Source organism: Nyctereutes procyonoides, unplaced genomic scaffold (assembly GCF_905146905.1).
Source record: "Nyctereutes procyonoides isolate TBG_1078 unplaced genomic scaffold, NYPRO_anot_genome, whole genome shotgun sequence".
In the NCBI taxonomy this organism is placed as follows: domain Eukaryota; kingdom Metazoa; phylum Chordata; class Mammalia; order Carnivora; family Canidae; genus Nyctereutes; species Nyctereutes procyonoides.
Genome location: NW_026575035.1, coordinates 17978343 through 17995744, shown reverse-complemented (window position 1 = coordinate 17995744; position 17402 = coordinate 17978343).

Here is a 17402-nt window from a genome sequence, read left to right as displayed (position 1 = left end):
CAGAGAACCGAAAAGATTCAGCTGCATTAAAGGGCTTCTGTGCTGGATTTTCCCTTCAAGCCATCCAAAGGCATAAAACTAAGGACAGTAAACTTGAAGGTGTGGCAAATGAACAGACTACTAGTTTTTGTTTGTGTGTTCTATTCATGGGCAAAATTCAAAATTCCTCCATTTCCCAAGAATGCCAACATGAAGCTTTACATATTTTTCATGTCAGCTCTATTCCCCGCCACCTTTGTTTTCCAGCCTGCGTGCCTGCCTCCCCTTAACAGCTGGACACATCACCATACCATTTTTCTATTGGTTGTGACTGAAGTAGCTTGAGGTCAATTATTTCCCCCAGCAATTGACAAAGAATCTTGACGAAGAGGAAAGTGACATTGTCCCTTAAACAACACTGTTCCCTCCCCCGCCCCTGCCCTCCCGGGTGAGGGGAGGGCAGACTTTCCTTTTGCAAGCAGCCCAGCAGGGCAGTGGCGGTGGGGTCTGTGGAAGTGCGTGGGTAACATATGGTAAGTGGAGAAAATATTTATATTCATGGGGAAAGAGCAGGAGAAGATCCAAAGAAGGTCATTCCGCAGAGATTTAAGGCAGGAGACCTGCAGGCTTGATATTCTGGCTTTGGCCTGGATACAACAGAGAATTTAAAGAAAGAGTTTTGTTTTGTTTTGTTGCATTCCGGCCACCTGTGCTCCTCAGAACAATCTGAATTGTTGGCAATTTCAAAAAGGGAACATCCCTCCCGCGAGGCTCCAGGAAAGCATCACCCTGGACCTTCCCAGGGCCCTGCCAGGCTCCCGCCGCCCGTCCTCCCTCCGCCTCTGCCCCAAGACCAGAATTCACAGCCGCTCGCTGGGGTCGCCAGAGCCGTGGGCCCCGTCGGGCGTCTCTCCTCTTGTTTTGATCGGAGACCCCGTAACCGGGCGCACAGGCAAAGTGGGCATTTGGGGCAAGGGCTTCTCCAGGGGAAGACATAAATAATTAACCGGCGCTAGATTACTTTCTGATGAGCCACGTGAAGCCTCTAGCGCCTTCTCCGGTGCTTTCCCGCCGGCCTTTTGCGTCACAGCTTCCTAAGGAAGGTAAAGGGTCCTCATCCTCCCGGCCGGGGAGAGTCGCCCCGCCCCGCCCCGCCCCGCAGGGCCGCCGCCCAGCGCGCCCCGCTCGAGCAGCTGCGGGCAGAGCGCACCCGGGGTCGGCGGCCCCGCGGCCCCCAGCGCCCCTTCCCGCGCCCCCGGGCGCAGCCCCGCGATGGGCGGAACGTTGCCCATCTGCCGTCGGAAGTTTCTTTCTTCCTGCCGGGGGGTGCAGGAAGATGGGAAACGGTACTTTGGAGACCCCCCAAAACGGCAGAGCTCCACGACGCTCTCGTAACTCGTGTTTGGATGGGGGCTCCGTGCTCCCCACCCCTCCAGCCCCCTCCGCCAAGCCCCGGCTCCCCAGGGCCGGGTAGTGGGCCGGGGGACAGGTGCGTCTGGCTCCGCGCTGGGGAGGGGTCCCCCGGGGTCCCCTCGCCAAGCCGCCCATAAACGAGCGGCCGCGGCACCGAGGCCACGCTTAATGGATTCTTGCAGATAAAGGAGCCAGGCTACCTTTCTTTCCTATAATGGCCCCTGAGGCTAACGTCTTAAAGAGGAAACAAAGGGATTGTTTTACAGCACTGGCGGGAGGGGCGGGGGCGGCGGGGTGTGGGGGGCCGGGCGCGCGGGGAGGGGGAGGGGGAGGGGCCCGGCTCCTTAACCCTTCCCCTCCCGGCCGCCCGGCCTCGCCCTCGCTCCGGCCCTCGCCCCGGCCCTCGCCCCCACGCGCCCGCCGCTGGACGGGGCCTTCCTGTGCCCCGGCCCCCGGCTCTGCTCACTCCCTTCCCGGGCTGCTTTTTCCAGATCCTCGGAAAGGGAGGCGGGAAGAGGTGCGGGGGACCCACGTCTTGCGAGCGGAGCCAGGCCAGGGTGGGGCGGGGTCGTGCCTCGCGAGCCCCGGGGGGCCGCGGTCAGGGCCGGGACCCTCGCGGGGCGGGGAGGGGGGCGCAGCTCGCGGCGGGCGCTCAACGCCGAGGGCCCCGGGCAGGCCTCCCCGGAGCGCGCCCCGCACCTGGCGCCTCTGCGCACGCGGGGCTCAGGTGGGAGCGGGGTGCTGGCCGCTGGGGCGTCCTTGACGGGAAGTTTACGTTCGCGAGCGGCGGCGGGAGAGAGAGCGGGAGAGAGTCGCAGTCGCCCCCGCTTCCTGGCTTTTTGTTCTGGCTCCAGGAAAAGATCAAAACAACGGCTCCATAGCAATGGAAGACCAGGGATGTAAGAAATAAACAACAACAAAAATGCCCGCAGGGAGGTTTTTTTCCTTAAAAAAACAAAAACCCAAAACCTTTATTGTGGAAATTGCACACCTGAAGGACAGAAAATGGTGTCCTGCAGTGACTCTCAAATTGGAGCAAGCATCAGAATCACAGAGCCGAATCCTCGGGAGGGGAGGGCCTGTTAAAACGTGGGTAGCTGCGCCCCACGCCCAGGGGTGTTATTTAGTGGGCCTGGGGTCTCCTGCTCCAGCCTGAGCTTGCAACGTGCGTGCGAGGCCCCAGGTGACGCTGCCGGTCTGGAAAGGGCACAGTGAGGTCTCCGTCTCCTTACCTTGCCCACCCAGCGCCAGTCCGTGATATTTTCTTCCTCATGTCGCTTCTGTCCCTTCCCCCAACTTTTTGGTTTGCTGGAGACTTTTAAGGCAAATCCCAGACATCATGTCATTTCACCCGTAAGGATGATTTTTAATTCAGCAGTTCCTTAAGCCAAGAGGACTGATTGCTGTGAGGGGTACTGGAAAAGCCCTCGGATGCTTCCAAGAAGTTCCGTCTCCCTGCTAGTCCTGCTGCGGCCAAGCTCCGAGCCTCGCTCTATAAAGGCCACACCTGCGTCCTGGTGTTGAGAGCAGCAGCCTCCGGGAGTTCCTCACCAGCAGAACTGGTCAGGCTCCCTTCGGGTGCAGGCTTTTCCAGCAAGTTGGCCTGGTTTGGGGAGCTCCCTAGTCCTCATCTCTCAGCTTCGGGTCATTGTCTTGCCGTGCAGTCCCAAGACCATCACTTATCCTCAAGTATTTTCCTAAGGAGGCACCTGTCCCTAGGACTGATCTATAAACCCCCGATGGGGTGGCGCTTGTCTTCACGAGGAAGCCTCTACCTAGGCTACTCTACCATCCTGCTGGCTTCTCCCAGGGAAGCTCCTCTCCTTCCCCATTTAGGCTCTCTCCTCCTCCCCTACCCCATTTTATGATCCCAAGCCCCGCTGTAGTCCCCATCCCACCCCCAACCTCAGAGCTTTCTTAGGTTGCTCCAGAAACTTCATTATCTTACATATTGCTTGTTCTTCTTTTTTTTTTCCTTTTCCTGACTCTCCAAGGAGGTTGGACGAATTTTCCTTTCTCCACCTGCTGCTAAAGAAAGCCCCGGGGGTAGAGTAGTAGGCTCCTCCACGCCAGAGCTCTGTCGGGATTTTCATTGTGCCTCGTCTTCCTATGTTTTTATTTTCGTCGGCCTGCAATCAGCCATCAGTTCTCTGTTTCCTCCCAGGTCCTTCTACTTGCCTTTGCTTTTCTAGGCTTCCTGAAAGAAAAGGCAAACAGCATTTCTGTGTGCTTCCTTTTGGGTCTTTACTGCACCTAATTTTGTTTGGCTTTCCAGCTCACATGTTGCCAGCTGATGTAAGCCGTTTACCCACTGGTACCAGGAAGGGAGGCCACAGGGTGCTGAGGCAAGATTTGGGAGCTGATGAGTTGAGTCCCAGTCCTGGTTCTGCCGTATGATAGCTTGGGTTGCTGGATTTGACTCTGGCACGTCAGGTGCCTTCTTCTAAAATGGCAAAACCAAACCCAAAGTGCTTCATCTGCAGAATGGGGGTACGAATATTTCACAAACTCGTGAGCAGTATGTGGGATGGTGTCTGTGGCAGGCGTGTCCACAGTTAGGGCCCATTGCCTTTGTCTTGTCAACGTCTCCGAAATTTGCTCTCCTTAGAATCTATTCAAAATAAGCGCAAAGAGAATTTACTCCGAATAAGCTCAAAGGTGGAGCCCTTCTGATGGCTTTGGTGACTATTTACCCTGTAACCCATCACCTTAGGTCAGCCGTGGCCTGGCAGCGCACCCCTGGGAAGTTTGGCCAACATCCCTCCCTAAATGCCAGTCCCTGCCAAACATGGTGTCACAGGGAAACTTGGAGGAAGCACCAATGGACAAGGCGGTGCAGGTGTCAGCTTACTTCCTTACACTTTGTTGCCTCAGTGACAATGCAAAGGAAGTGATAATGCAGAGGCTGATCTTTAATGAGCGGAGGCGACAGTGGTCATGAGAAAAAGGAGTCACTGTCTGGCTGAGGGGAGAGCTGAAAGGAGGTTGTAACCACAGCAGTTGGTTGGTGGCACTCACTGATGTCATTGCACCTTTTACCAGGTGTCCCAGGTGCCCTATTCCTGGCTGTTTGGTAGACCAGATGTCCTCAGGGATGTTCAGGCCCCACCCTGCCCTGTCCGCAGTAGGTGCTTCTTGGGATGCCCTTGTGCTGGATGCCTATCCAGACTTCCTACCCCTCCGAGATCACCCTGGAGGCTGGGCTGCAGTTTGGTCTGGAGATGGCCACGGCCCTTTCAGTCACCACTCTATCTTTAGTGCAATGTAGGGAATGTGAAATGGGTGGATTATTTACGTTTTCAGCTCTTGGTGGTTCCTGGTTATACTGACTCAAAATTGAGGGGTGTGATGCCCACTTCCCTGAAGGAGAACAACCTGCTGCCTCTCTGTTCTCTGTTTGTTGTGGTTGTTTAAAGCTAGATTGGTCATGGGACACCTGGTGGCTCAGTTGGTTGGGCGCCTGCCCTTGGCTCAGGTCATGATCCTGGGGCCCTGAGATCGAGTCCCACTCCCTGCTCTGCAGAGAGAAGGGAACCTGCTCTGCCTCTGCCTTTTCTCTCATGAATAAATAAATAAAATCTTAAAAAAAATTAAAAGCTGGATCAGTCACAACATAAATGAATCTCTGTGTAGACTCGTCTATGCCACTCCTATGGCCTGTGGGGTCTGGACAGGCAAGCTGGTGCTTTAAATCCCAAAGCAAACCATAGTGCTGTGGGGAAACCAAGCTCCCCACTTCCAGGGTGAATGGAGCTGCTGTAGCTGCTGCTGGCAAATCCCGGGGGGTCGGGGGGGAAGGGAGTTATCAGGTTAGAGCTGTAGAAATGAGCCATCAGAGGTCTGGTCCCCAGACGGTGCTTCATGCTTACAACCACCCTGATGAAACCACGGGCCCGTGCGGTATGTGAGGGGATGTGTCTCGTCTCCTTTTTGGAAAGTGGATAGACTGCTAACCGAAACTTCTCAGAAAGAATTCAAGAGGCGGTCCGGCCTGAAGGGAGATATTCCTCTCAACCCCCTGTCCTGGGCTGACTCTCAAAGCAGCTCTGCCAGTGTAGCTTGGCTGGCAGGAAGGGAGAAGCAGCTGAGGCAGAGGATGTGGTTACTTTGCAAAACCCTGTTCTGTTACAGGATCAAAAAAAAAAAATTGTTGCAAAACACACTCATGTTACAATTCAATAAACTTGTGGCCATTAAAACAGTTTGTGTGTGTGTGTGTGTGTGTGTATAGGTATAGGTGTGTAGGTCTTCTCCTGGGTCTTGTTGTAGGGAGGGTCTTGACCTCAGTGGCCCTTTGGTGTCATCAGTGTAGTTTACCAAGAAAGAGAATCGGATCTCACTGTGTTAGGTTGTTAGGGTTGCCATAACAAAGTAGCACAGACGGGGGGTGGGGGGGGTGGGGGGGTCAAGCAGCAGAAAGCTAGTTTCTCACAGTCCTGAACATGCCCAGAGACTGGGGCTCCATCTGAGACCACTCTCCTCCGCTCGCAGATGGTTGCCTTCTCCTGGTGTCCACACATGGTCTTTCCCCTGTGTGGGTCTATGTCCTAATTCCCTCTTCTTATGAAGAGAACAGTCATATTAGATCCCCACCTAATGACCTCATTGCAACTTAATTACCTCTTTAAAAAACCCTGTCTCAAATATAGTCACTTTCTGGGTATTGGGAGTTAAATATTCAGCATATGAATCTGGTGGGGGCACAATACAGCCATAACACTCACCAAAGAGTCATTGTAGCATCCAGCAGTTTTGGAGCTTAAAAAAGGGTTTAGGGGATCCCTGGGTGGCGCAGCGGTTTAGCGCCTGCCTTTGGCCCCAGGCGGGATCCTGGAGACCCGGGATCGAATCCCACATCGGGCTCCCAGTGCATGGAGCCTGCTTCTCCCTCTGCCTGTGTCTCTGCCTCTCTCTCTCTCTCTCTCTCTCTCTCTCTCTCTCTCTGTGTGTGTGACTATCATAAATAAATAAAAAAAAATTTAAAAAAGGGTTTGACTATGAGAAAAAAAAACTATCATATGAATTAATAAGATTTTTTTTTTTTTTTTGGTCTGCAAAGATAGCTGAAACAGTTGTGTAGCTTTCAGAACCAGTTACGCTGCAAGACTGAAAACACTGAAATATCAAACTAAGCCACTTAGGATAGTGGGTTCAGAGGTAATCATTTGTTTCCATTGAAACAAATAGATTTGTTTCCATTTCATGAATTTTATTGCTATTATATGGCCTTTATCATTAAAAATTCTAAATGCAAAATGAATAGAAATATTGCGCATATGTTGCCCTTAGGAACTGCCTGTTCCAGTCTCTTCACTTGGGAGAGAGGGAACTGAGACTCAGAAGATGGAGTGAGGGGGGCCACCCCCAAGGCTTGACCCTCACCCCCAGATCCCTTGTGCCCCACCGGGCAGGGAAAGCTTTGACTGCGTGGAGGTAGTCGGGTTGGTTCTTAGATTTACACAGGCTGACGGAAATAGGAGGTATTAAAGTGATCATCCTCTGATCCTGAGTTGGGACTTTTGCTACATTTTCAGAGAATACTTTCCTTTGTTTGTTTTTCTGATAAATCTTGAAACCAGTGCAGACTCTTCCGCAGCCCCCACGATACCCAGATGAGACATGCACTGCCTCATCTCCCTTCTCATCTCCACCCACAACACCCACACAAACAAGAGTGGAGATGGGGTGAGTACTACAATCCTTCCTGGTTCTTCTGAACACAGTACTTTATTCCTTTCTCTGTAAAAACAATACAAGAGCATCCCATGGGGTGCTGCTTGTTTCAACAGGAGGCAGGTGCGGCTCCCCGCTCCCAGTAAGGCCTGCGAGCTGGTGCCTCAGCCTCACTGCGGGGGACACAGCTCCTCGGAGCCACATGGGAAGCCCTTCCCGAAAGGCAGGAACTGCATGTCAGCACACATTTATCACTAGCAGCAAAACATTCGACAATCCAGATATTAGGCATCTGATGTGAGCAAACATTTTGGATACATGAGCATCTCCTGAAGGCCAAGCAGTGACTTCATAAGTCGACTGCTTCCCCTTTGCCATGAAAATTAGAATGCATGGATGTTTATTTACAGGTGTGAGGAAGGATATAGTATTGTTTGATATGTGAGGGACCTAGTGTGTTTTGTTTTTCAAGTAATTCCCCAGAGTCCTGAGATAGATGGGCTATTTCTCAATGACATGGAATCCCTCGGCCTGTTCCTTGCTGTCGTGACCAAGCTTGCCATCTGCTCTGAGATACCCTGGGTCTGTGCCCAGGATTGTCTCGCAGAACTCACATCCGCTGCCTTTCCCATCTTTCCTCCTCCCAGGACACACAAGTCCACCCTCTCATGCCCTCACCTGGTCCTGCATGATGTACTCCGGGGATGGGATTCCTCACTTCATCCCAATGTGGGTCTCAGAAGTTTTCCTGTTTTTGATTTGGGGTAGCATGATTCATTAGTCCCAGATGTTTTCTTAGGCAGTTAAAAATTTGTGTTAAAGTATACAGAGCACAAAACTTGCTATTTTTACCATTTAAAAGTGTACAGTTGAGAGGCATTAAGTGTATTCACAATGTTGTGTAGCCATCACCACCATCCATCTCCAGGATTTTCCCATCATCCCAAAGGGATGTCTCTGTTAAACAATAAGTTCCCAATCTCCCTTCCCTCCAGTCTCTGGGAATCTCTATTCTGCTTTCTGTATTTATGAATTTGACTGCTCTAGGTACCTCATAAAGGTGGAATCCTATAATATTTCCCTTTGGAGCTGGCTTATTTACTTTTGCACAATGTCTTCAAGATTCACCCACCATGTAGTGTAGATGAGGATCTCATTGCTTTTTAAGGAGGAATGATATTCTGTTGTACATACATACCACATTTTGTTCCTCTTTTGATGGACATTTGATTTGTTTCTGTCTTCTTGGCTCTTGTGAATAATGCTGCTATGAACATCAGTGTACAAACATTTGTTTAAGTTCCTGCTTCCTGTTCTTTTGGGGGTGGAGTTGCTGGATCATATTGTCATTCTATGTTTAATTTTTGATTTTTTTAAAAATCACTTTTAAACACGTCATCATAGAGCATGCTCACCGAGTGTCACTGTGTCCTTGTTTGTGAAAGCAGAACCACTGCCTCTTAGGGACAGGACTTCGGAGGTCAGCTGGTCCACCCACTTCCTTTGATGGTTGGGACTGAGTGGTACGGGGTAAGCGCTTCCTGGAGCCAGCCAGGCAGAGGTGAATTCCAGTTCTGATAGTTGCTAGATTTGTAATCTTGGGTCAATAACTTAAACATTCTGAGTAGCAATTTTTCTTTTTCTTTTTTTAAGATTTTATTCATTTATTCAAGAGAGATGCAGAGAGAGACACAGAGACATAGGCAGAGGGAGACGCAGGCTCCCTGCACCAAACCCCACGTGGGACTCGATCCCAGGACTCCAGGATCACGACCTGAGCCAAAGGTAGACGCTCAACTGCTGAGCCACCCGGGTGCCCCTAAGCAACAGCTTCTAATGAGGAAAAATATCTGCTTTTTGGAGCCGTTGTGAGAAGTAAATAAGACAATGTGGTAGACTGCTTGGCCCAGATCCAGTTACAGAGAGGCCCTCAAAAGTGGTGGCATTGTTGTTACTGTGACCATATTTACACAACTCAGAGGCCCAGAGAAGATAACCATAGTCTGGTGGCTTCGTCCCCTAGCTGGTCCTAAGTGTCTCCAGACATGGCTTTCTTTATCTGTCTATATATTATGCTATAGTTCAGACTGAAATCCTCTTGTGAGCCTTGTTCATCTCCTCTGGTATGTTCACAGATATAGCTGATTGATGATGCCTATGCTGCCAAAATATTTCAGGAGGCAGCGAGACTTTGCATCATCCCGTCCTGCTATCTGCTAACCACGTGGCCTCGAGCAGGTCACGAAATCTGGCTGATGTCATGTTGTGCCAGAGGACGGGAGCATCCCACCAAATGTACAGGACTGGGGTTGGACTTGTGGAGAGCACTTAAGTAAAGTCCGGGCACTGAGGCACTCCCCAGAGGACAAGCTCTATACTTCATCAAAACAAAGAGACTAATTGTGAGACGGGCAGTTTAACCATTGCACAAAAACGAAGGTGCCCTGGACCGTACAATGCATCCCCATTTCCCAGACGTTAGCATGTGAGGAAAGTGTGCACCCTAGAATGGAGGGAGTATAGTCACTGCCTTTTGCTGAGTTCCTAAGGAAAAAGAGATAAGGGAGAAAAACAGAAGCTCGGAAAAGCCTCACCTTTTTTTAGAAAAGGAAGGAACTGGAATAGTTCTGTTTCTCCTGTAATTCAGGCGGGACCCACACCTGGGACAACTCTCTTACCAACCCATGTTCAATGAATTCAAGGAGAAATAACATTTGTTGGAAATGCAAGCTCAACTCTAGCACACAGAATGGAAGAAGAAATGCTTTGGGGGAGAGGGGGGAAGAGAAAGCTCTTTTTCACTTATCACGTGAAATGGAACAGTGTCCTTGAACCATGGCCTTGGCTGGTGGCTGGTGGTTTGAGTGGGGAAAAGAGGCACCTTTGGTCTCCCTGGGCTAATCAAGTCCAGCTACTTCTACCCTTCCGGGCGTCTTACACAATGGCCCCATTTGAAGGTGCCAACTGTGGGCGAGTGACTCACTTCTGAGCCTTTGAAACACCAACTTGTTAGGTCTTGATGGAACTTCAGAGGTGACCTGAAGAGTGGCCTTGTCCTGAAACGCTCAAGTTCCCACAGCTGGTGGTGGCTCAGGTGGGAGAAGAACCTAAGACCTCTGAATTCCTCTCCAGTGTGCACTTTGGCTCCCAGAGTTTCACAAACAGGGAGGATCTTGTTGAGACGTTGGAGAGGAGGTACTCTACAGAGTGCTTGCACGGCAGCCGGCTAGTTTGACGAGGATGCTGCTTCTTTTGGAGTTAAACGTTAGTAGCTGCGACCGATTAGCAGTTCTGTAAAAAAAAAAAAAAAAAAAAAAAAAAAATTTACTATTTTAAAAAGATTTTATTTTTATTTATTTGACAGAGAGAGAGAGAGAGCACGCACAAGCAGGGTGAGGGGCAGAGGGAGAGGGAGAAGTAGGCTCCCCATGAGCAGAGAGCCTGTTGTGGGGCTCAATCCCAGGACCCCAGGACCATGACCCGAGCCAAAGGCAGATGCTCAACTGACTGAGCCACCCAGGTGCCCCTATTCTTACTTTAGAGACATTACTAAGCATATAATTCATTCAGTGTTACACAGTATATTTGAACTCTGACTTTGGAGACTAAGCTCTCAAACCAACACCTTAGGGCATCCCTTGACTGACTTGTTATCTCTACCTCAGAGCAAATGGAGGCCATCAGATGGGGACACACTCAGTTTCCCTCCACTAAACTTACAACCCCCACACACATCTGCACCCCATCTTCCTTCCTTGTTGCCTGTTTGCCTTATGCTTCTGCTCAGCTTCTTGCTCCCTCTGTGGTCAGGGTCCCAACTTACCTGCCTTTTTAAGGACTTCATTGGATGAGCTCACTCTCTCTCCCATATTTTCAACCTCTTGTCATTTACTGACTCCTTTCCTCCCTTAAGTATCCCCATGTTGACAAAGAAACATGATGCCGTCCATCCCACCTCGTCACACACGTACATGCATGCTCCATGCTTACTGAACGGGTCCTGGAAGCACCTGTATTTATTTTCCCACCTCGTGTCATCTCTTTGTCATCACCATTCACTTGAATGTGGTCTCTGTGTCACAGTGGCCTCTGTGCTGCTCAATCCAGCAAACACACCTTAGTCTGTATCTTCTGGAGCAGTGCGATAGATGGTGCTCCCTACTCCTTTCTTATGGGTACACTTCTGGCTTCTCTGATGTGCCTCCATAGTAAGTGCTGTTGGGGGCTACTTACTTTCTGTTTCTCCTCCTTTGGGAAAATAACACCTCGTGTCCCTTTGGAAACTCCCCTGCCCTGCTATGGGACTGTCTGTGGCAAAGCTAGTTTCCCTCGGCAATCTACCAGTTGGCCCAGGCTGGCTTGGCTACCCAGCTGGGCAGGAATCAGAGTCTCCTGTGCCTCATTTCCACCTGGGGGGATTTTCACGGGAGCAGCAGTTCCTGAAATGTGCTCCCTGGACCATGGGTATCACCATCTCTTGCAAACATGTTAGAAATGCAGGTTCTCAGGGGTGCCTGTCAATTAAGCAGCTGCCTTTGGCTTGGGTCATGATCTTAGAGTCCTGGGATTGAGTCCCACATTGTGCTCCCTGCTCAGCGGGGAGCCTGCTTCTCCCTCTGCACTGCTCCCAACTTGTGATCTGTCTGTCTCAAATAAATAAATAAAATCTTTAAAAAAAGAGAGAAAAATGCAAGTTCTCAGCTTCTTTAGCCTCCCCAATCTGTGTTCGACCAGTTTTCCAGGGGATTCTTACACATTAGTTAAAGTTTGAGGATTAGCATAACTCCCCTGGTTTTGTAATTTGTTTTGTTTTAAATTTGTGGAAGTTTAATTTAGAAACAGCTTTTACTTTTTTATTAAAGCTTATTAATAAATTATTTGTTATTATTAAATAAATTTAATAAGTAAGTTTATTACTTTTACTTTTCACTCTTCTTACACAGTTCTAGCAATTTTAATAAGTGCATATAGTTGTGTAATCACTACCACACCAAAATGTTCCTTTATCTCCCTTGGTATTTAATTCCACCCTTCACCTCACCACCTGGCAACTCCTGATCTTGTTTTTGTTTCTGTAGCTTGGCTATTTCCAGAATATTGTCTAAGTGGAACCATACAGTATGTAGCCCTTTGAGCTAGCTCCTTTGACTTAACACAGTGCTTTTGAGGTTTATCCATATTGTTGTATCAGTGCTGTGTTCTTTTTTATCCCCAAGTAGTATCTTTTGTGTGGATACTAGAATTTGTTCAGTCATTTACAAGTTTATGGGACATTTGGATGGTTTCCAGTTTTGGGCAACTGTGCATAAAACTATAAACATTCATATACAGACCTTTGTATGGGCATGTGTTTTCATTTCTCACAGATAAATACTTAGGGCTGGGTTTTGGGCCACATGGTAAAAGTACATTTAACTTCATAAGAAACTGTCTTCTAATGTGGCTGTATTATTTTGCAGTCCCGTCCACAATGGATGAAGCTTCCAGTCATTCCATGTCCTTGTCAGCACTTGGTATTGTCAGGTTTTAAAATTTTAGCCATTCTAATAGATATGTGCCTGGGATTTTCCCTCCCATTATTCTGTAGGGGGTGGTGGAGGAGGATAAAGTGGATAGAGAGGTGACTCATCTGATAGGTGAGTTTGGGAGAAGACTTCTGTGACTCAGCTCCCTTTTCTCCTTCTGCCTGCAGAGAAAGTACATTATGCTGCCACATGGCAAGCTTAGCTGGACAGGCTATGTTCCCAAGTTGTGCTCTGCTGGGTAGCTGCCAGTTGTCCAGTATTGGCTATGACTGGGGTTAACTTTCGTTCTTAGGTACAATATTATTAGAAAGTCAAACACATAAACGGTGTCTTAACTCTGGCACCCTGCTCTCCCCACCCAAATTTGGTATGTGAACCCTATTTGGCTCTTGCGCCCATCTCTCAGGCGATTCTATGTTTGGGGTCAGGGAGGGGAAGCTCACCTACCTGTCCTAGAATTGGTTTGGTTTGGCAAGTGATGGAGGAGGAACTCTCCTATGGAGATAATGTCAGCCTGGAGCTATTGGCAGCTATTTTTGCCATCATGTCAGCAGAGCATGTGTGATAATAAAGCCAACATAAGGGAAGCTGGGAGTGGGGGAGATTGATGGCATTGCTTCAATCTCCCCAGGTATGCCTAAAATCCGTACTACGTTCTATGCCTCATAGTTTTAGTTAAAGTGAACTAATAAATCCCCACTTATGGTTATGTTGGTTTGCATTGGGTTTCTATTCCTCAGAATAGAGTCAGTTTGGCATAAATGGGTGAGAACGTGGAGTCTGGAGGCAGCCACCTGAGTTAGAATCCTTGCTCTTCCATTTGCTAGGTGTGTGGCTGTGTGACTGGGGGAAAGCTACTTACTCTCTCTGTGCCTTAGTTTCCTCATTTGTAATAAAAGGATACTAACATGATAATACCTCATAGAGGGGCTGACACCTGTCATCCACTTAAAATAGTACCTGGCGCGTGCAAAGTTCTTAATCAGTGTTGGCTGTTATTAATACAGCCGTATTCTTAGTTTTCCTCCTGCCTCACTGGGCCTTCTTTTTCAGAATCCTTTGAGACTCTTTCATCTACTTATCAACTAAATGCTGGTGGATCCTTGGTTTCTATAGGAGGCTGTCTCCTTGTCAGTACACATTCCCCTTGAGTTTGGCTACTATCTATATGTTAATAATTACCAAATGTGTATCTCCAGGCTTGAACTTCATCTTGTGCTCCAGACCCATATGGCCAATGGCTTGTGTGCTATCTCTAATTACATACTGTTTTAGTTTTCTATTTGAGGCATAACAAATTACGTACTACACACTTAAGGTCTTAAGCCAATATGCACTGATTATCTCATGCTTTTCCTGGGCCAGGAGGCCAGCTTTGGTTTAGCTGGGCCCTCTGCTCAAGGTCCTACCAGACTGAGATCAAAGGGTCATTTAGGATGTGCTCTCATCTGGTGGCTGGACTGGGGTAAGAATCCATTTCCAAGTTCACTCAGGTTTGCTAACAAAATAAACTTCCAGGCAGCTCTCTGACTGAGGCTCTGTCTTTTTACAGGCTGTTGGCCAGTGGCCATCCTCAGAGTCTAGAGGCTGCTGGCTTTACCCAACATGGCTGCTCACTTCATCAAGCCTACAGGAGAGTTTCTAGTCTAGTTGGTTAAGAGAGAGTTTTGTATGACACAATGTAATCACAGGAGTGTCCTCTATCCCCTTTGCCATATTCTCTTGGCTAGAAGGAAGTCATAGGCCCTGCCCACAAGAAGAGGGGAACCCCTTCAAGCAGAAGGAGTTATATAAAGCAGGAGCACCAGGAGGTTGGGTCTAGAGTTGGAGTGCCACAGGTGTCCATAGCATTGTCAACATGCCCTGACACATCACCTCCTCACCACTCTGCTTTTCTTCCATCTTTGCTGCAGTAGGAAATACACCACCCTCAAACTAAAAGCCAAGAAGTTATCTTGACTGTTCCTCTTAACCACTCCCTCAAACAGCCAATCACCAAGCCCTCTGGATTTGCCTCCTAAACCCCACTTGATTCCTTCATTTTCTCTACCACATTTCCTACAACAGCCTCATGCTTGCTACCACTCTTTTCTTTCTACAGTAGCCAGGGATACTGCTAAAGTGCAATTGTGATTACATTGTACCTTACCTAAAATCTCTCATAACTTTCCCGATTCCTTAATGGGGTCCATCAGACCCTTTGCCATCTGGCTTCTGCTTCCCCTCTAACTTCTCTGCACCTTCTGTCCCTTTGGCCTGGAATACTCATTCCTTGCTAGTCCTATGCAGCAGTCAACAGCCAGCTTCCATGTCATCTCCTGTGGGAGGCCTTTCCTGATCGCTTGACTCCTTGGTGCACCCCATCCCCTCACTTTCCATGCTCAGCACCCTGGGTTCCCATGGTCCTAATGCTCAGTGCACAGAATGGAGAATGCCCTTATTCTCCACTAAACTGTAAGCTCTGTGTGGCTGGGGACGTCCTCTGTGGCTAGCACCAGGCTTTCAACCCTGGAAGCCCTTAAATCATTGTCAAGTAACATGATAGATGGCAACCTGGATCTCAGCCCACACTTAAAAATATTCCCACCCTTCCCTCACAGCAACATCTAGCTTTTACTCTTGATGGGCTCTGTTCCAGTTGGCAGGCCATTTTAAATCGAAAGTAATATATTAATAGAGGCACCTTTGTTTCGGGTAATATTTCTTTCCTATTATGGCTGGTCCAGTCTCAAGACATTTCCTTGCTACTGATGTACTCCAGTGACATGAATGCCAGGGTAGTACCTATTTCCTCTTTCTGTGGTGTTTGTCCTTTTACTGTGTCATTGGAATTTTGTAAAAATAGCTGACCAACTGCAGCACATATAGTTCTATAAACTCACTGGGAACAGGCCCCTCTGTCCACGATATGGAAGGACCCACACCTGCTCCTGGGACATTCCAGGATACACCCTCATCCACTGAGAACAGAAGGAGCATTTGTTTCCAGAGCCCACTTTGGAGGACAGCTGAGACAGGACCCAATCTGGCCAGGTCGGCCTGTTCCTGGGCAGTGGTTCTATTTTCACACAACAAGTGATTGAGCTTAACTGGCAGGTGTGAAGCCCATCTCCCTTCACTCCTGCCTGTAGGGATGAGGCAAAGTCACTGGGGAGCCCAATTAGTGTGTCAGGTTGGATGGGTGGGGGATGGAGAGAGAGAGAGAGAGTGTGTGTGTGTGTATGTAAGGGAGGGAGGGAGAGAAAGAGTGGCAGAGAGAGAGAAAAAGAGAAAAAATACTCAGGGAAAGTGAGAGAGAGAGAGAGAGAGACTCAGAGAGATGAAGAGACAGAGAAATATATAGGAGACAAAGAAGCAGAGAGCTGGACGTCGTGAGATGCACAGATACGAGGGCTTGGGAGTCTGTGCAGACGGGCACCATTGGTGGCCTTTTAGTTGGGTTAAGTGCACACAAATGGAAAATGAGGTAGTGTAGAATGTCAGTCCCATCTGGAGGACCATGTGTGAAATAAGGGCAAAGTGAGCATCTGTATGGTCGTTAGTATATTGCTAATGGGCCGGGAGTGAATCTGGGAGGGGGGTGGGCTGGGCGGGAGGCCTGGGTGTCTACTACAGGACAGGATGCTGCACCGAGGCCCCAGTCAGCTCTTCTGTCCGTGTGTGATCCTGGGAACACAGGAGAAGGAAGGCCCACTAAATCCTGATACTGCAGCTAAGATGTGAGGGCCCGCTTTACTGGTAGCAGAATCGTTCTCTTGAATTTTTAGGGGTGGCCCTAGCACACAGAGATGCTGGAAGCCCATGTGAAACCTTTTTGGACCACACATGGGCCCGGAACCCCAAGGAACACTTGGACTTTATGTCAAGTGTGCATAAAGCACGCGCCTTTCCTCATGTTCTTCATGTGTTGACGTGTGTTTACTTTTTGTCTTCACAACACCCTCATGGGGTGGCTACTTTTGCTGCCCGTTGTACAGATGGGGACAGGGGGCTCAGAGATGTCAGCCACCTGGCTCAGCAGCGTGGTGCTGGTAGGGGATGAGGCTAGACTCTGCATCCAGGGAGTCAGGCGCAGAATCAGTGTTCTTCACCACTATGCTACCAATGGAGACCCAGTTTGCAAACTGAATTCAGTTATTTTTTTCAGAGGCCTGACCAGAGAAGACAGAAGAGGCCGTATAGTGGGAAGAACTGACTTCCTACCCTGGCTCTATCTTCCGTAAGCTCTGAGATTTCCAGACAGCCCCTCTAAGCTTCTGCTGAGGGCAGTGACTGAATGCATCGAGACCCTGGAGCCAGACCACCCTGGGCTCTCATGCGTGGCTCAGCCACTTCCCAGCCAGAGCCCTCAGGTTTTTCATGCTGCCCATCCAGCCTGTAGGTTCTTCCTCTGTAAATGAGGACCAAACTAGGGCTGTCCTCAAGGAGTCATGAAGGTTAAACCATTTCCTGTATTTAATAGGCTTGGTCTGAAGTAAGCTCTCAATAAACATTACCTGTTATTATCTATCAAATGGTGGCCCTTTCTGTTTTATATGCTTATTGTTGGGACAATGAGAAAATGCATGCGGAAGTGTTTTGTAGAATTTTCTGTGCTGTGCGAATGTTCGATAGTGGTGCTGTTATTAAACACTGGGCACATGGGCGGCTCAGTCGGTTGGGCGTCTGCCTTCAGCTCAGGTCATGATCCCAAGGTCCTGGGATCAAGCCCCACGTTGGGCTCTATACTGAAAGGGGAGCCTGCTTCTCGTTCTTCCTTTCCTCCTACCCCTCTCCTCCCACATGTGTTCTCTCTGTCCTTCTGTCTCAAAT